The sequence below is a fragment of the Malania oleifera genome, chromosome 11 (assembly GCF_029873635.1).
Source record: "Malania oleifera isolate guangnan ecotype guangnan chromosome 11, ASM2987363v1, whole genome shotgun sequence".
Lineage (NCBI taxonomy): Eukaryota > Viridiplantae > Streptophyta > Magnoliopsida > Santalales > Ximeniaceae > Malania > Malania oleifera.
The window spans coordinates 58280393-58300943 of NC_080427.1; the positions used below are offsets into that span (position 1 = coordinate 58280393).

General features: G+C 38.5%; 1 non-coding gene across 1 annotated transcript; it reads left to right on the plus strand.

The window, feature by feature from the left end:
• The first annotated feature begins 6204 nt into the window (after window positions 1-6204).
• On the plus strand, window positions 6205-6310 carry LOC131143591 (small nucleolar RNA R71). The gene has a single exon (XR_009133576.1). It is a non-coding gene; the product is annotated as a small nucleolar RNA R71 (small nucleolar RNA).
• The last annotated feature ends 14241 nt before the right edge of the window (window positions 6311-20551 follow it).

Consider the following 20551-nt stretch of genomic DNA (forward strand, 5'->3'; position numbering starts at 1 on the left):
CTCCATAGCCTCTATTTTTTTAGACAAAGCAGCAACAAGAGCATCTCAACTAGTTTCCTCTTTGACCTCGTACCTACCTCCACCACCGATTGCTCTAAGAGGTTATGCTGTCATTGGTGTCCAATCATATCGTGTGTTCCGTTGTTGGACATTTCTAGCTAAGTAATCAAAGAATTGTAGAGCCTCATTCGGTTCCTTGTTGAAGAACTCCCCGTTGCACATAGTCTGGACAAACTGTTTACATTCAGGGGTAAGAGCAATATCAAAATAATTCTCTAACCTCCAAGATTTGAATCCGTGATGTGGAGATATATTCATCAGGTCCTTGAATCTCTCCCAGCAAGCTTGGAATGTCTTGTTGCCTTTTTGCATGAACTGACTGATCTACTCCTGCAGGTACTGAGTTTTATGAAAAGGAAAGAACTTATGTAAAAACTCACACTACATTTCAACCCAGCTAATAATAGAGTTAGGTCTTAGAGAATTAAACAAGATTTTTGCCTTATCTTTCAAAGAAAAAGGAAACAAGCAAAGTTTGATATACTCATCGGTTCTAGCCCTATTAATGAACGTGGAGCAGACCAACTCCAAATCTCTCAAATGCTGGTATGGACTCTTAGAATCCATCCCATGAAACTGGGGTATCACAGATAACATACCAAGCTTAATTGGGTAGTTCAGTGCATCTTGTGGTAACACAATGTAGGGAGGTGTAGAAGTGCATATAGGTTGTATAAAATCTTGAAGTGTACTTGGTGCAGCCATAACTTCCTCAAAAACTTCAAACAAATTACTCAATTAATTTCAGAATCACTCGTAAAAGTAATAGAAGAACATTCATATTCTGTACTCTATGTATCACTACTGGTGCTAAGTGAAATTTTGGACAATCTATTCGAAATATCTCGGACCCAAGGCATCAAACATCAATTCAGACAGTAGGAATTCACCAACACAGCAGCAAACAAGCATGATCAAAATTTTTCAAAATTTTCAAAATTTATTTATTTATTTATGTATATATTTTTAAAATTTAAAATCAAAATAATTGGAAAAAAAATTTTGAAATTAAAACTGGCACTCCCCGGCAATGGCGCCAAAAACTTGACTCACTCAAAAAATAAGCAGTTCGAAAGTTATCCCAAGTATAGGAGTTCAGTCGTGTAATACTTAACCCAAATGCCAGATTATCTCATCAAGAAATGTAGTTTTATTCCAAATTTTACGTAATTCCAACCAAAAATAAGAAACAAAAAAGTCACTGAACACAGTTCAGATTCAGGTTTTCCGGAATGTTTGAGATTTCTTTTTCGACGAATTAAAGCAACGTGAAATTTAAGCTATGAATCCTAACCCGAACTAAGCGTAACAACGAAAGAAGAAAATTCTACACTTAAAATTCCGTACAAAAGCCTAAAGATCAAAACTTTACTACGCAATTCAAGCATGCAACTCTACAAAAACTCAATCGAGCGTAGCTCAAACAAAAATTAAATTTGAATGTGATCAATAACACGAACCAAAACTAACTCTTTAACAATTAAGCTATAAACGGAAACACGATAAAATTTAGACTTTAATTAAACTAAAATTAAAATAATTAAAACCCAACAAAAGTTAAATTCTAGAGAAGACAACAATTTTAAATCCTAAAGAAAATAATATTATTTTTCTTTTTTTTAAAGATTAAACCAAACTTTAATGAAGAAAATAAACTAAGCAAAAATTAGCTCTAACAATAATACTAAATAAGAAGCGAAAGAAAATAAATAAGCTTTAATAATAGTACCTAAATAAAGATTCAAAAGTTCAAACTTTAACTGAAACTCAACTGAAAAATAGCGATATTCATTTAAGTAATTAAAAGTAAGAATAAAAAAAAAAGACAGAGAAAGAGAGAAGTGTGGTTGGCTGGTCGTGAGTGAGCAGTAGTAGTAGCCGTGTGGAGCAGCAGTTGTAGTAGCGACAGGACACATGAGCTTCGGGTCTTCACGGACAACAGCAGCAATGGGAAAAGAGCAGGGGAGAGCAACAGGTTTAGCTTTAGCAGCACACAACAGCACGACAGGAGGCGGGAGGGCTCGGCTGGGGTGTTCACGGGCAACAGCAGCAGGAGGAAGAAAGGAGGAAGAAGGAGAGGGAGAGTGAGTCTGAGATGGAGACTGGAAGAGAGGAAAAGAAAAGAGAAAGAGAGGGAGAGTTGGAGAGAAGAGAAAAGAGTAAGGGAGAAAGATGGATTGAGATTGAGAGAAGGAAGAGGGAGAGAGGAGAAAGGGAAGAGAGGCTAGGAGAATGGGGAGTTCGGGGAGGAGAGGGTATTGGGAGCAAGAAGAAGATAAAAAAAAAAATTTTAAGCCCACACCTACAAAGCCCTACACACGCACACGGAGGACCCAGTTGCATGGTCGGGTCCAATCAACCCAATATATAATATATATATATATATATATATATTTCTTTTCTTTTCTTTATTTGTTTCTTCTTTTTTTATTTTTCTTTGTTTCCCAACAAACAAGCCCAATTTTGACCATCCTAAAGCCTGTATCTCTCGAATCTCAAAACACAAAAGTTGTAGAGGACTTTCTTCGCTTTCCACATAATTTTGAATCAGTTCGCTCGAAGCACAAACGAGAAAGTTACGCTTAGATTGTGAAGTAATTTCGGTTTTATCCTCCAATAGTTCCCCTTCAATAATAAAATACCAAAAATTCATAAATTATTCAATAAAACCCAAATATTATAAATAGAGCACAATGTTAAAGTTTTGAGAATAATTAGGTATTTAATTAAAAATATAGTCCTTAATGAATGGATTTAAACGCCTAATTGCGCAATTTAGGTGTGTAATCAAGCAAGAAGACATTGTAGCACAAACGACAGATATTAGTCAAAAGCACCATGCTCGTTTCATTCATATCCCAATCAATACAATGTAGTGCAAGCATGAGAGCAACTACAAAACGTGGTGGGCTCGTGCAAGAGCAAGAAAGGAAACGACCCAATGCCGCAAAGGCATATTACATGACACAAATTTTAGTTGGAATCCGAGTCATAATCTAAATTAGATGAGATTATCAGTGGTCGAGCCAATGCAGCGTTACGAGCAGGTGAGGTTTCTCGCAGGTACTGAAGCCGGCAGGGAGAGAGGAGAGGTCGAGGCCGTCATGGCTGAAGAGCGTGGAGTGGCCTCGGCTGGTTAGGCATTGTTCGTGGTAGGAGGGATTGATTTTACGGAAAGGGGTAGGGTAATGGTTGCGGGTCAAGTATGGGAACTTGAGGCCCCGTGATAGGAGGATTGGGAACCTGTAATGGTGGGATATATGGCATGGTCAGCTGGAAGTGGTGGAATGGCAGTTGGTAGGGAAATCAGGCCTTGTGAAGATCAATGGAGGTCTGGTCCACAAATAGTGGTATTACTCCCATAGCAAACTCTATGGCTGGGGGGCCAACCCTCATCGTGGTGTCATTCGCAGACGCCTGCATAGAGCCCGAACTAGGTGCACAACCTTCTTTTGGAACTTAGGACCTACCGTGGCATAGCTCGAAGTCGTCACCTTGTGGCACTCAGCTGAGACAACGCATGGGAGGATGCCGAAGATGAATCAGACAAAGAAGACATCGTGAGGGGGTGCAATGGGGCTACAACTTGCTTCGGTAGCATGTGCGAGAAGGAAGGGCGACTATGCTCGCCCAAATTGTAATGAGAAGGCGAGAGATGCAGAGTCGGGGTTGAGCAAAATTTAAACGACTTCTCAAAGTTTCTCGACCAAATCCCACCATGTTCAGTGCTAGTCGCAGACTTGGTCGACCTCTCAGTATCTCCCAATCTAATAACGGTGCAGGGATTCGACCAAGTTGCCCTCATACGTGATGGTCGTTGTACTTTGTCGCACTCCCAGATTACACTAAATCCTATACGATAGACACTCAACCCACTTAACCTACTCTAAACATTCTATGGACTAAAGAAAAGATGAAAAACAATCGGGTTACCTCTTGGAATCACTAAGTTTACCGTCAACCAGATATTTATCGGGTTGCCTCCTAGAAGCACTAATTTTACCATCTTCAGCCATACACTGAAAAGATGAAAAATTATCGAGTTGTGTCCCAAAAGCGCTAAGTTTACCGTCTTCAGCTAGAAACTTTGAAGTTCATTTTGAACTCATCCTAGTTCCCAAAAAACATTGGTTTCTCTCATCTCTTCCTTAGACCCGAGATTGCATACCCTTAACTTGGTTTCAAATTTGGGGTCCCAATCATGTTTTAGCATAGATTGCTCAAGAGGATCCTCAAATTTAGCATGGGTAGGGCTGTCAAGCTGTAGTGTAATTTCCCAATGGTGTTTCCATAACATTGGAGGAGTTGCTTCCCTAATAATTTTATCAATTACGTCTTTGTCGATAGCTTGGACGGTGTTCAGAGGATGTTGGGAAGCATTAAATATTTTCATCCTGTGTTGCTTATGGCCCCATGAGATGTCCATAGTCCTCGTCCCACATTGAATGCAGGCATTAGCCGTGGCTAAAAATGGTTGTCTCAAAAGGACAGGGATTAGGTTGGTGGAGGTCTTCATATCTAAAATGATAAAGTCAATGGGGTAATGGAAATCTCCCACCTTGACTACCACTTCTTCTACCACACCCCGAGGTTTCTTAAGAGATCAATCATTAAGGCATATGGAAACCGAGGTGGGTTGCAACACTCTTGTGTTTAGTTTCTGATAGGCTGAGTATGAAAGAATGTTCACACTTGCTCCTAAATTTAGAAGGGCCCCATCGATGGTGTAATTACCAATTACACACGGGATAGTAGGTGAGTATGGGTCTTTTAGTTTAGGAACAAGATGCTTTAGTATTATGGAACTCATATGCTCAACCTACTTAACCAAACCATCTATGTGCACCCTTGATTCTGTCTCTTGCATTGACAAGTCCCTTTGGAACTTTATGAACACAGGTGATTGTTATGTCATCAAGGAGAGACTTATCCATTCGTACTTATTTAAACATGTTCCAGATGGACTTGGTGGAAGCCGCTTTCCTAAATATAAAGGGTGCGAGTGAGGTTGTTGGATGTGACACTAGGTAGCTATGAAAAGCCCTGTGGGGGGAAAAGTGAGGTGTGGTTCTTTTGGGTGGTGGGTGTGAGACTCAATGGTCTATGTAACCGATTAAAGGAAGAGAGAGTGCATGAATCCGTGTTGGGTACTTCTAGTTTTTCATCTTGGGTCTCCCCCGTGCTTAGATGCTCCTCGCCTTGTTTGGTTGTCAGCTTGCTATTTTGAGATGTGGCCACCTGGGCCTGCTCAGAGTATGATGAGGGTCCAGCATTTGGTTCACATTCTACACCATACTATCCTGTCCTTTCAAATTCACTATGGGCTGACTTGGTAACTTACCCTCATCCCTCCGACTTAAGGCAATAACTAGCTGCCCTATGGCGGTTTCTAGCTTTGTAATAAATTAGGAATAGAAGTAAAGGAGTTGCTGGTCCACTTGATGATCAACTTCAATTCGCTTAAGGGTTTTCAACACCATCTCTTGGAATGAATTATATTTAGATTGAGGTGGAGGTAAATGCTTAATGGTTAAAGGTTTAGAAGCTGATTCTAGATGGCTTTGGAAATTTTGATATGGGCGTGGAGGCACGACATTAGGGTTTTGTCGAGGTCTTTGGCTTTGAAAACCCGGAGCTTTTGACCTCCAGGAGAGGTTAGGATGTTGTTTCCCCCTGGGATTGTAGGTATTCGAATGAGGGTCATTAGAAGGCTTATCGTACCAATTGTGAGTGACCTTTATTTCCTCCTACACAAGCTTTGGCTGGGAATGCGTGTGAGGGCAACTGTAACATGTGTGGGAAAGGTTGGGATAGATTGCACGTACCTTTGCACATGCCTTTGTTCGCAATTGTTGTCATAGAGACAAGAATTTATCAAGGTTCTAGGATATGGTGCGCAGAGTAGGGTTTAGGTCATGGCTTATGGCTAACTCGTAAACTCCTTTCGGTTTAGAGTTTGATGTATTAGGAAGTCTACGAGTGGTAGCCATGTGCTGCTAAGAATTTTCTACTTGATTTTTGAAGAGAATCCAAGCCTCATTCTCATGCTTAGTGAGGAAAGTACCTCCACAAGACGCATCGACCATAGACCTATCTCTCTTAGCCAACCCTTTGTATAAAGTTTGGACTAATTGCCACTTCGAGACCTGGTGATGTGGGAATTTACGGAGCAGGTCCCTAAAGCACTCCCAAGTCTCGAAAAAGAGTTTCCCATCCATTTGTGAGAAATTTGTGATGGCTCTCCGAAGCTGATTAGTCTTCCCAGTTGGAAAGTACTTTTTAAGAAATTCATGTTGCATGGTGGCCTAATTGGTTATCGAGTTCGGTTCTAAGGACGTCAGCCAATATTTAGCCTTATCCTTTGGAGAGAATGGGAAATGCCTAAGATGGAAAGCATTATCACTAAAATTAGGGATGTGGATAGTGAAACAGATTTCCAAGAACTCATCCAGATGCTGATAAGGATTTTTTAGTAGAATTCCCATGAAAGTTGGGCAGCATCGAGATGATTGAAGTCTTAATCTCAAATTAGGTCGCCTGAACATTTGGGAGCCGGATGCAGGATGGTGATGTGTGTGCATTAGGCAAAAAGTAGTCCCTAAGATGCCACAAGTGTTGCTCTCCCACCATAGGTAGGCAAGGAGCATGGGGTTCCGGGATTTGTTCAGTGGGAACCAGTGGGTTATCTTCAGCCATTGCTTTTAGTTTAGATGACTCAGCTTTCTTCGGATTAGAGATAGGATTCCCAAGGGACCTATAGGATTTTTCAATCTCAAGATCTGTGGGAATTATCTCAGGTTCCAAAGAACGCTGACCAACCATACACACATGTTAGCCTTGGTGCAATCCCAAGAGGGGGGTGAATTGGAGATTTAAAAAATCTTCATAGGTTTATCTAATCCAACAATCAGTATTACGCAACCTAGGGGCAGTATAAGCAATTTCAAGCCCAAAAAGATATTTAACCAATAAAAATAAACATACAGCTGCAGAAAATAAAGTGCAAAAAATGAACTGACACCAGATATGTGATCGAGGTTCGGCCAATACTACCTATGTCCCCACCTTGGCACAGCAGCACAAGGATTCCACTACGACTCATTTAACGGATGGAGTGACACCGATTACAATCAGGTTAATTAATGGGACTGACCTCAACCTACACCTTACCAGGATGGTGCACCTAACTTTCCTAATCGAGTCTAAGCCAATTCGGGACTAATCCATAGGGTTAGTCTCCCTCTTCAAGCCCACGCATGGAATAAAAAATATATGAAAATTTGTGTACATGGAAATATGCTTTTCAACAAGTGAATATGTACCACAGTATAGCTCAAATAATAATGCAAGCACGAATGATAGTAAATATGCTTAGTGCTTAATAACGTGTGCTAAACACTTAATCTAGTGTAGATAAGCAATCAAGATCTAGAGTGTATTTCTAAGTAGACTTTGAAACATAATATGAAGATTCTCAAAATCAGTATAGGGTTTCAAAGATGCTAGCAAGATGATTCAAACAACCTCAATAATATATTCTCAATATACCAAGGACAAGAGATGTTTGAATGCAAGCTTAAAGAATATTTTGGCACCCTAAAAACGATAGGCTATGGTATCTTGCAATATCAATGCAAGAACCTACAAGCCACTAAGTTTTCCCACACAAGATTTATTAGATAAAATTAGTGGGAGAACTTGAGCTTAACTCTCAATATCAAAATCAATCAACAAGCACAACAAATGAGAGTATAAGCAAAGTGGAATGAAGCACAAGCACTCTTAGCATACTCAGAAGACTTGGATAATCAAAGAAATTGAAGCTTGAGAGTGTTTTAGCCTTAATGATCTTACTAAATCCCTCTAATTTTTGCAAATGAACTTGTATATATAAGCAAGGGCAATTTTACGACCATTGGAGACTTAATAGGCATTATTAAAAAGATTTTAAGTGAGTTTAATAAATTAACCCATTTTAATCCCTAATTATCAAGGTAAAAATAAAAACAACCGGAGAGTTTCGGGTGCTCGAGTCCAAGTTTAGCCGATCGAATAGACACAACAAGAAAAGCTATTTTCATGGTTCGAGTGCTTGAAATAATGTTCAGTTTGCTAAATGAGGCGATTCCTCAAAATGACTGCATTTCGAGTGCCCGGTCTGAAGTTCGGTCGCCCGAGGCTATTTTGAACATGACGTTTGGGCTGCCGAGTTGGTGGGAAAGTTCCTGACATAGGTTCGGTCAACTGTGGACGATACACATATTTTAGTTCGGTTTGTCGAATTCAGGTCAACATGTTGACCGGTCCACGGTTTAGGCGCCCGAGATGTTTTGAACACCAAGGGTTTAGTCACCCGACCTCTCACAATTTTTACCCTTTTAGTCCAATTATACTCTAGTTAATTCCGCTGATAAATTATATGATATTGGGGACTTAATGCACTATGTGTAGGAACCTAAAGTCTAGCTAAGTTCATGTTTGAGTATATCTACCTACCATGCAAGATGTAGATTATTACAAGCCATATTGAGGTACAGTCCATAATTAAATTACAGCCCAGAATGAAGAATAAAAAAAATAATTACAAATAAAACACAATTTTCTTCATTCTTCTGTGTGATCACCATACGCCATCATGATGTAGCTTTCTGTTCAAATACACACGTAGGATGAACTTGCATGCAAGCTTGAGTGCAAACATCAGTACCATGTGTATTTGTCATCATCAAAACGGGATATAACCACCTTGATCAACAATCTCCCTTTTTTGATGATGACAAATACTTTATGCAAAAGTGGGTACAGCCAAAAAAGGCTCCCCCTAACTATATGCATAAAGAGAATTAAAGCTCAATTTAATTTAATTTTAATTTATCAATGTACCCAAATTTTCCTCTTCTCCCCCTTTTGGCAATAGAAAAAAGGGCTAAGAAATATAACATGAAGGCAAAAATCATTTAGATACAAAAGATAAGTTGGGAAGATTTCTAAAAAATTTGATAGCAGCAAACTATTTGAAAATAGAGCATTTCCCAAAATACATTTGTACCTAAGTGACATGTTTTGAGTTCAACAGTCAATATATAAACAATTTACATCCAACAACTCAAATAGTTTAGTATTGATTATGTTGAAGAAATAAAATGATCATTCGGCACAAAATGATACCACTTGTTAATTGTTACCACTTGTTAGAAAAATATGTATTCCCACAAGATATAAGGTAAAAAGAGATATAAGATGAATTTAATGTTCCAGAGCCGTATATATCAAGGTGAAGTGGCTCCCCCAAAGATTATGCATTATCTTTAAACTTATACCTTAAACAAGATACACAAGTACTTTAAAGCTTTTAAATATACTGCATCACACAAGATTAACTTTTAGGGTCAGTTCAGCACATGTGATTTTAAAAGAAATTCCCCTTTAAAAAAAAAAAAAAATTGATACCAATTGTTGTTTTGGAGATACAGTTTGCCAAAAAAACATAGTGAATTTTAGTTCAGCAAACAGATTGAAATGAACTAGAACCAGATCATATTAAAATTGTTTATGACGCACAAAGATAATGTTCTAGAAGCACAACCTAATTTTTAAAATATCCAGTATTTATAAAAGTATAGGATATGTGCAGTGATTTTGAAAAATTTCGGTAGCATTTTGTCTAAAAATGTGACTTACCCCATAAACACCTACCAATTTCAAAACCTTTAAATGTGTATGCACAAGCTTCAGATGATTCAAATTTAAATTTAGCTAAGTGCAGACATTTTGAAATCTAAACCATAATTTACATGCACATCCATTATCATTTTACAAAGCGTTTGAATATTTTGAGAAAATGTCTACCAAAAATCCGGCAGCATGTCATCTGTAAATAGGACATTTCCCATATTAACCTGCACAAAAAGTTCTCAAGCAGACAATACATCACATAGTTTTGAGCATGCGAGATCCTAATATATTTACCAGTACGCAATTTCACATCAACTGCATCCGCCATGTAGGAGGTTTTCAATCAGGAAATCATATATATATAAGCATGCAAGCCATTAAACATCAGATATGTATATAAAAGTATAAGCAAAATGACAATCACCACAATATAGTATCTGTAGGTATCTATGTAAGTGTATGTGTGTGGTGAAAGTGTACAGCCAAAAAAGAAAAATAAAAAGCTATTTGATTATTACAAATCCCAAATATAAATGTATGTGTGTAGTAAGAGATGGGATAGATAAAAGGTAAAGAGCAGCTAAACTCCAAGGACTCCTCTCAGGCACTCACCGAGGATATGGAAGTTCGCCCGCACATCAGACTGGAACTCAGTGAACTCGCCATAGAGAGCATCAAGCTTGGTTTGGGAGGAGGACGCCTGCTCTGTCATGGAGGTTATAAACTCCTCAAATGATGCAGTGAGACCGGTGATCGCCGCCATGATCTCGGCATTTGACAACATATGGGGTTGCTCCTATGGAACCTCTTGAGCCCTTGGACCTCTCTAAGGAATAGTTGGCAACCACATGTTGCCAACGAGCTCGTACCCTATCAACTTCAGTGTAGTGGAGGATAAGATGTACGTGCTCTTAATCTTCTTTAGTACTGCATATGGAGTCCTCATGACTCTCTATCTCTGACAAGCATCCTAGATAGGATGCCTCCATATGGCAGTATGATCCTCTTTCCTACAGTCTTCACGAACATTTCAATTAGTCAAGGCAGATCTAGCTTCTTCCTTCTAAATAAGCACCACATCACAAAATAGTCAAGGTACGATACATGATCCCTCGACTCGGACTTCGGCAATACGTTATACGATATCATGTGGTGTACTACTTTTGCCTCCAAAGTCAACGACCTATAGCTAGGTGTGCGATTCAGATCCCCAATAGGATGAGACATGACTAAATTTACAAATGTACTTATAGTGAAGTCCTACTCATTGCTCCAGGTTGAGGTGGAGTCAGGACAGTCGAAGTCACCTCTCTATATATCAAACACCTCAGCCACGTATGCATCATCGAACTGAATGTCCATCTCAAACACCTTGGAGTAGCAACCCTGGTCGTCCAGCCCAATGTTGGCATAGAATAGCCTAATGACTCACTCAAAAAATGAGCAGCTCGGAAGCTATCCCAAGTATAGGAGTTACGTAGCGTAATATTAAGCCCAAGGGCTAGATCGTCTCCTCAGGGAATGCGTTTTAATCTCAAAATTTACGTTCGTCCAATCGAAATTAAAAAGGTACTGAACTTAGTTCAGATTCAGAATTTTCAAAATTGTTTGATTTTTCTTTTAACAAATTAAATAGCACGCAAATTAAAGTCCTAAAACTAACATGTATTGAACTAAAGAATAAAAACGGGAAACCCTAACCTACTCAAGGAAACATCAAAACACGCATTATTAAAGATGGCAACTACAAATAAGGAATTAAAACAAGTGGGAATGGAAACTTAATCAAACACAAACATGCACTAAAAATCGAGACTTTAACGCGAACCAAGACCTTGAAGTAAAATTAAACTATTAACAATTTAAATGAAGACAAAACACGAGAAAAACAAAACAAACTTTAATAAAAACCTAAACTAATCAAGCTTCAATCAAAAATTAAACTTTAAAAGGGTTACTAATTTAATTTCTAAGATAAAGACAATTAGATAAAGAAATAAACATTGTAGTAAAAATGAAGCCCTAACTAAACATTCCCATAAAAATTCTTACTTTAATAAAGATCCCAAAAGTAATCAAGTCTAAAAGAAACTTTAACAATTTAAAGAATACTATCCAAGCAAATAACAATAATAATAATAATAATAATAATAATAATAATAATAATAATAATAATAATAATAATAATAATAATAAAACAAAAGAAAAAAAACTAAAAGAAAATAAGAGAGAAGAAAAGAAATTAAATAAAAAGATTTTCTAGAGAAAAGAAGAGAGAGAGAGAGAGAGTAAAACAGGGGATGCTACAACAGCTGCTGGAGTGCCTCGGGTATGGTGTTCTCGGGTGCTTGGCTTGCTAGATTTGCTATGGTGGCTGCTGTCCTCTGCTGTGCTCGGATGGCTGGCAGATTGGAGGAACACAGGAGCTCCGGTGCTATGTTCTTAGTAGCAGACTGCTGCTGGTTTAGGCCTCGGAACAGCAGACTCCCAACTGTATTGGAGTGGTTGCTGGAACTCGGGTTGCAAGGAGGCTCGCCGGAGTTGCTATGTGGAGCTCGCTACTGTGGCTTCGGCTGCTGGTAGCAGCAGTGACTGGCCAGAGAGATAAAGAGTAGAGAGGGGGAGTAAAGAGAGGGGAGAAGAGAGAAAAGGGAAGAGAAGAGTTAGAGGAGAGAAAATAGAAGAGTAGAAAGAAAGAAAGAAAGAAAGGCTAGGAAGAGAGAGGGCAGAAGAAACAAAAGAGAAGAGGAAGAAGAAGAAGAAGAAGAAAAGGGTGAAGAAAAGAATGGGGAGCCTCGGGGGCTGCCTGTGTTGGGGGAAGAAGCAGGGGAATAAAAAGGGAAATTGGGTGCCCTAGGATCCGTGAAGCCACGACCCGACCTGTTTGGAAAGGATTGACCCGGCAACTTGATTTTTTTTCATTTTTTTCATTCTCTATTCATCACAAATTTGACTTTTCTGGAGTTTGTATCTCACAAAACTCAAAACACAAAAGTTGTAGATAATCCTTTCCTCTTTTCCCAGAAATTTTAATCATCTTGATCGGAGCTTGGAAAGAAAAGCTATGCATGAAATACGAACAGGTGTCGGTTTTGGTTTCCGAGATTTTTCCTACGACAAAAAATTACCAAAACTTCATAAATAGTGCAATAAAGTTCAAGAATGATGATTTTGGCACTTTATTAAAATATTGGAAAATTTTAGACATTTAATTAAAAATATAAACCGTAAAACCCAAGTTAAGATGCCCAATTACGCAGTTTTGGCGCGTAATCACACCCCCCAACTAACGTTTTGCTAGTCTCCATCAAATGACGTGAATGAATCTCAGGGTGGTGTCTACAACTGCATACTCCGGTGATCATGAAATCAATGCACATGCAACACAAGCATACCATTTCACATACAAGAATATAACTGAATTTCACACAAGCTTGTTCATATTCAATGCATACGACTCCAAAGCACGTCACTCATGCAAGTTTCATCATTTATATGTGATTTAAGAGCAGTATACTCACATGAAGTTAATCAGAGGTACATTCAGAGTTAATGCAATCATATAAGTTCGAGTATAAATAGGTAAACTCTCGAGGTGTGTATGATGTGTGTGACTCAGTACACCTAGGATACCAGTGGACACCTACAGAATGGTCGCTTTGACTCGGCCTAACTGGTATACCCTCAAAAACACTCAAAGAAGATAGGTTCACTCGTCATATGTGAGGAGGAGTGTCGTGATCAAACATCCCACATATTAAAAGGAACAACGCTAAGTATATGGAGTGGACTAGTTTGGAAAGGATCTAGCTTATCTATGAGGTGTCGGGTCCTTCGCCCTAGCATCTTCTTACCTACTCGCCATATCCAACTGAGACCACCCTAGATCAACTTACTCACAAACTTGTCGTGAATACATCTGAGGCATTAATTGGTTGAAAAATCTTCATACGTGGAAAATATGTGTCGTCCTTGACTTTTTTGTGATATGTATTTGGGTCTGCATTGACATTTCATTTCATGTGCATGTGTATTGCTTATTCTTTATTTTGCTCATTCTTCATTTTCTGTCTTTTCTTGATCAATTAGGACCATCTTAACACTTCTTTTGTAATCTTTATACTATCAATGAGAATTGAGCTCGAATAGGAGTCCATGAACTAAGTCTATCTCTAGGGGTGGCTCAGCCTTCACATTTTGAGTAGGCTACAAGACCTAGGTTTTTATCTCCCCACTAGGCGTCACCTCTAGGCTAGCAAATCAAAACATAGACTAGTGTACAAAGGAATCATCTAGAAAAAGAGAATTGAGTTCCATGAACTCTGATTTAATATTAACGCTCAAAAGGACAATAAATAGCTCAAGGATATCTCACAAGGTGTCATAGTCGCCACGGGTCCTCTCTCAGTGCTCATAAGAAACCCTGAGTGCAATGAATCACGTGAATGTGTTTATTTAGTCTCATGAGATGCTGTGTAAATACAGAAAATTATATAGCCAAATTAACATGAGTGTACTACCAATCAGTTCTTCATAGAGTCATAAAGTCATATAAAGAGAAACTACGCATGATTGACTCAAGTGTGTCATTCTTAAGTTATACGCAAGTATGTGAAGGGTATGAGTCAGTGTTAAGCATGGCATAATGCAATGTAATCCTTTAGTGCTCCTCTTTCTTTCTCTCTTTCTTTTTGATTTTTTTTTTGTATTTTTGTATTTTTTTTTTGAAAGTAAAAACCCGGTACGTGTACGTGCACAGTGTTGCATGCGAATGTTCATCCCCCCCAACTAAAATGGAACATTGTTCTCAATGTGAAAGCATAAGGGAAATAGAAAAGATTGTGCACACAAAAAGTAAGGCGTACCTGAGTGGCGAAGTAATGGAAAAGAAAAACCGAACTACGAGATAGACCTGAAAACTAACTAAAAATAAAATAAGATAAAATAAAAGGAAAAGAAGGAAAAGAAAAATATCACAATTGTTTGGCGGAGGCTCAGGAGGAATTTCGTCTGGTGGCCGCAGGTCTATAAATTGCATCGGCGGGTCTCCAAATTTGAGCCGCCACAGTGGATCAGTCTTCATACTTGCACGAAAATCAACCTCAGATAAATTAATGCGTGTCAAAATACCAAACAATTTGTGTGCAGGTCAACCCTCTTGTGTTGACAAGAATGAGTCTTTATTTAACATCGTTTCCAAGAAATTTGCTTCTTTACGAACTAACAGTTGAGAGAAAGTGATCAGAATAATTACCTGCAGTTCTTCAGAAGCATTAACATTAAAGGTTTTACCTGGTTCTTTGAAAATTATATGCTCACCAGATTGGTCACCCTCTTTATCGGGTGTACATATCATCATACCACTGCAAGAGTTTGCCTCCACATTAGGCTCCTTAACATCTGATTCAAGCGAGAGTGACGGTTTCATGGTTTCTGAGCTCGGAGTATTAGGTACCACAGGTTGGTACTCCGTATAAGTATCAGTCTCCTTATCAACTAACTGCTCCGCTTCTAGCCCCGTTTCCTCTAATTTTTCTTTGACCTCTTATGGTTCAACCATGACTTCTAGTGTTGGGACAACTGGTTGTCCGATGATGAGCATCTCAGGTTGGGGAAATTCTTTCTCGCTTCTCGAAGTAGTGGTAGCCTCTGCTGTCTCAAGAGAAACATCGTGTATTTGTTGGTGTGGCCGTTGGTACTCTTGAGGACTAGGTTGAGGTTTCATGGGCAATTCTTCGTTTTCTAAGATGTTCAACTGCGTGCTTATCGCATTAATGGTATCCCGCAATTCATTATTATGATCGACTTGAGTTTACATGAATTGTTGGAGCATGTTCGCCATCTGTGTTATGCTATCCTCGAAAAGGTCTGATGACGTACAGCTCGAAGAGATCTGTTGTGGCTGATATTGAGGGGGAGGGTTGTTTGGGCAGTTTGGTGGTTCATATGCATCACCACCACTAATTGTGCTGATAGGGTGTGCAGTTATGGGTGTCTGAGTGCATCGTGTGATTCACTGTGGGACATTGTCAGCTAAGTAATCAAAGAATGATAATACCTGATCTGGATCCTCGCTGACGGGCTCTCCATTAGACATAGTCTGGACAAAACACTTGCAATCAGGGGTAAGAGCACTATAAAAATAATCAGCTAACCTCTATGACTCAAACCCGTGATGTGGGCAAGTACTTAGTAGATTCTTGAATCGCTTCCAGTAAGCCTGAAATGTCTTGTCATCCTGCTGCACAAAATTAAGAATCTGTTCCTGCAAAAATTGAGTTTTCTGTGAAGGACAAAATGCATGTAGGAATTCACGCTCCATATCAGTCCAATTAGTGATAGAATAAGGTCTCATGGAATGAAACCAAATCAGTGCCCTGTCCTGCAAAGTAGCAAGAAATAAATTCAGTCTAATAGATTCGTCAGCTCTAGCATGAGAGAAAAACATGTTGCAGGTTAATTCAAACTCTGCTAGGTGTTGATAAGGGCACTCAGATTCTGACCCGTAGAACTCGGGTAGCAATGACGTCCTCCCGCGCTGCATCATGAAATTAAGCTCGTCATAAGGCAAAACAGTGGAAGAGGATGCAGTGGCATATTCAAGCTGCAAAAAATCCATTATCGTGCGCGGTGCAGGTGCAGCCATTTTTCAAAACTCAAATTTTTTTTTTGTTTTTGTTTTCTGTTTTTTTTCTTTTTTCATAAAACTAATAAAAATGACGGGAAAAACACAAAATTGAGACTGAGAACGACATTCCCCAGCAACGGCACCAAAAACTTGACTTACTCAAAAAATGAGCAGTTCGGAAGCTATCCCAAGTATAGGAGTTACGTCGTGTAATATTAAGCCCAAGGGCTAGATCATCTCCTCAGGGAATGCGTTTTAATCTCAAAATTTACGTTCGTCCAATCGAAATTAAAAAGGTACTGAACTTGGTTCAGATTCAGAATTTTCAAAATTGTTTGATTTTACTTTTAACAAATTAAATAGCACGCAAATTAAAGTCCTAAAACTAACATGTATTGAACTAAAGAATAAAAACGAGAAACCCTAACCTACTCAAGGAAACATCAAAACACGCATTATTAAAGGTGGCAACTACAAATAAGGAATTAAAACACGTGGGAATGGAAACTTAATCAAACACAAACATGCACTAAAAATCGAGACTTTAACGCGAACCAAGACCTTGAAGTAAAATTAAACTATGAACAATTTAAATGAAGACAAAACATGAGAAAAACAAAACAAACTTTAATAAAAACCTAAACTAATCAAGCTTCAATCAAAAATTAAACTTTAAAAGGGTTACTAATTTAATTTCTAAGATAAAGACAATTAGATAAAGAAATAAACATTGTAGTAAAAATGAAGCCCTAACTAAACATTCCCATAAAATTCTTACTTTAATAAAGATCCCAAAAGTAATCAAGTCTAAAAGAAACTTTAACAATTTAAAGAATACTATCCAAGCAAATAACAATAATAATAATAATAATAATAATAATAATAATAATAATAATAATAATAATAATAATAATAATAATAATAATAATAATAATAAAACAAAAGAAAAAAAACTAAAAGAAAATAAGAGAGAAGAAAAGAAATTAAATAAAAAGATTTTCTAGAGAAAAGAAGAGAGAGAGAGAGAGAGTAAAACAGGGGATGCTACAACAGCTGCTGGAGTGCCTCGGGTATGGTGTTCTCGGGTGCTTGGCTTGCTAGATTTGCTATGGTGGCTGCTGTCCTCTGCTGTGCTCGGATGGCTAGAAGATTGGAGGAACAGAGGAGCTCTGGTGCTGTGTTCTTGGCAGCAGACTGCTGCTGGTGTGGGCCTCAGAACAGCAGACTCCTAGCTGTATTGGAGTGGTTGCTGGAACTCGGGTTGCAAGGAGGCTCGCCAGAGTTGCTGTGTGGAGCTCGCTGCTGTGGCTTCGGCTGCTGGTAGCAGTAGTGACTGGCTGGAGAGATAAATAGTAGAGAGGGGGAGTAAGGAGAGGGGAGAAGAGAGAAAAGGGAAGAGAAGAGTTTGAGAAGAGAAAAGAGAAGAGCTGAAATAAAGAAAGAAAGAAAGGCTAGGAAGAAAGAGGGCAGAAGAAACAAAAGAGAAGAGGAAGAAGAAGAAAAGGGTGAAGAAGAGAATGGGGAGACCCGAGGGCTGCTTGCACAGGGGGAAGAAGCAGGGGAATAAAAAGGGAAATTGGGTGCCCTAGGATCCGTGAAGCCACGACCCGACCTATTTGGAAAGGGTTGACCTGGCAACTTGATTTTTTTTCATTCTCTGTTCATCACAAATTTGACTCTTCTGGAGCTTGTATCTCACAAAACTCAAAACATTAAAGTTGTAGATAATCCTTTCTTATTTTTTAAAAAATTTGAATTGTCTCGATCGGAGGTCAGACGGGAAAGTTATGCACGAAATACAAACAAGTGTCGGTTTTGGTTTCCGAGATTTTTCCTGCGACAAAAAATTACCAAAACTTCATAAATAGTGCAATAAAGTTCAAGAATGATGATTTTGGCACTTTATTAAAATATTGGACAATTTTAGACATTTAATTAAAAATATAAACCGTAAAGCCCGGGTTAAGATACTCAATTACGCAGTTTTGACGCGTCTAGCACATGGAGTAGATCCCCTTGGGCTGAAAGCTCACAAACTCATACCATCCCTTGTCTCTGAACATGTCTAGCACATTATTAAAATACGTCTGCATAAATTGAATGTCTAAAACCTTACCGAGAATGGGATCCTTGAGCCGAAAGACCTTATCATACTTGATTCGTCTTTCGGGCATACGGAACCATTGCTCGAAAGCAATTCTTGCCTTCGCGTGTCTTTGATATCTGTACATGGTTAGGATAGGGTTTTTCTAGGAAGTGCTGGGCTAGGAATGAAAAATGGAAAGGCTGGAAGAGAGGAAAACCATAGGTGCTCTAAAGAATGGAGTGAAAATGAGGCTGTTTTCGTGGGTGAAGATATATATACAACTCAGTTCGGTCACTTGAACTGAGATTTGATTGCTCGAATTGTAATAATTACCTAGTGCTCTGAGTCTGTTCGGTTGACCAAACACATTGTTGGTTGCCTGAATTTGTATGGTCTTCTCGTGTTCCAACGCTCCGTAGCTTGAACTAGAGTAGTTCATTTCAGTTTGGTTGACTGACCGATGATTCAATTGCCTAAAAATCAATTTGGTTACCCGAATCACGTTCGGTGGCCCAAAAATTTTTGAACTGAAGCGTTCAACCGCCCGAATAAGGTCAACTTGCCAGTCAAACTTTCAAGTCAGGTGTTAGTTTTGGTGTATTCCCAAGAGTGGGGTGAATTGTAATTTTAAACTTTTCTCCTAGGTTAAGTCAGAAGTCAATATGATTTGGTAACCTAGGGTCTTTCTATACAATCCCAAATGCACAGATAGATATAAGAAACGTAAATTAAATCATGCGCTTTATTCAAACTATATCATACGCGTGTGGAAATGTAAATTGCGGAAATGTAAAGAACACGCACGAAATGTTATCGGGATTCGGCCAACTTTGCCTACGTCCCCACCTCTAACTCGCAAGCTCGAGGATTCCACTAAAGGCTCACTTAATGGGTGGAGCGGCACTAATTACAATCAGGTCAATTCAAGGGGCTGACCTCAACCAACACGCCTTACCAGCATGGCGCACCTAGCTTTACTAACCGGGTCTAAGCCAGTCCGGGACAATTCAACAGGGCTAGTCTCCCTCTTCGGGCCTGTGCCTAGAATACAACAGATTTGAAATACAATTTCTTGTGTACAAGGGAATGCTTCTTACATAAGTTGATATGTACCAATATAAACCGTCACATACACTACCAAATGATAATATATGATAAGCTTAGTGTAGCCTTGTGTGTACTCTCGGATTAGTGTCAATATTGTAATCAGTCCGTGAGAGTGTAAGTGACAAGATCTTTGTGTCAAAATAATGTTCTCAATCACAGTGCACTAGCAAAGATCACAAGTATACTCCAAATATCTCAACAAAGGTTTTTATCAAAGTGAACCACAAGAGATATTCGACAATGGTTTGTAAATATAGTTGTTTGATCTTTGTATTAAAATAATGATTTCAATCAAGAGTATAGCAACAAAGATATTTTGGCACTCAAGAAAATATCTCAAAATATATATTTATCAAATATAAGCACAAGAGATATTTTGAAAATGATTTGCAAAATATTTTAGTAATCAAAATCCAAAGTGAACTCCTTGAGTATTGCAATGACAATGCAAAACTTAAAGGCTCAATGAAGTATTCCTAGGAAGAAATTTATTAACAAAGTCTCCTAGGCAACCTTCAAGCTTAGCTCTCTAATAAAATAGTCTCAATCAACAAGAACAAGATAGATCATAAACCTAATGAGAAGAACACTCAATCAAACTTACAAAGATATTTGAGCAATAAAATCTGGTAAGAATGAGTGTTGGAGGCTCAAAAATGAGTATAATAGATTTTCAAATTTCAAAGGATTTTTCTTAATTAAGATTGCTAATTCGATACTAATTATTCCAAATGAGGAGGTATATATAGATTTCCCCAAAAATATAATCGTTCAGGACACATATGGAATTATTAGGAAAGTTTTAATACAATTAACCCCGTTTAAATATTTTAACCATGGTAAAAATAATGGGGCAACCCGAGAGCACCGGTTGACCGAAGCAGGTTTGGTTGACCAAGTTTGTGAGAGTTCGGTTGACTAGGTATAAATTGAACTACAAGTTTGGTCGACTAGACATGGAAGTTCCAGGGCAATTTTCCTTTTTAGCCCGGTTC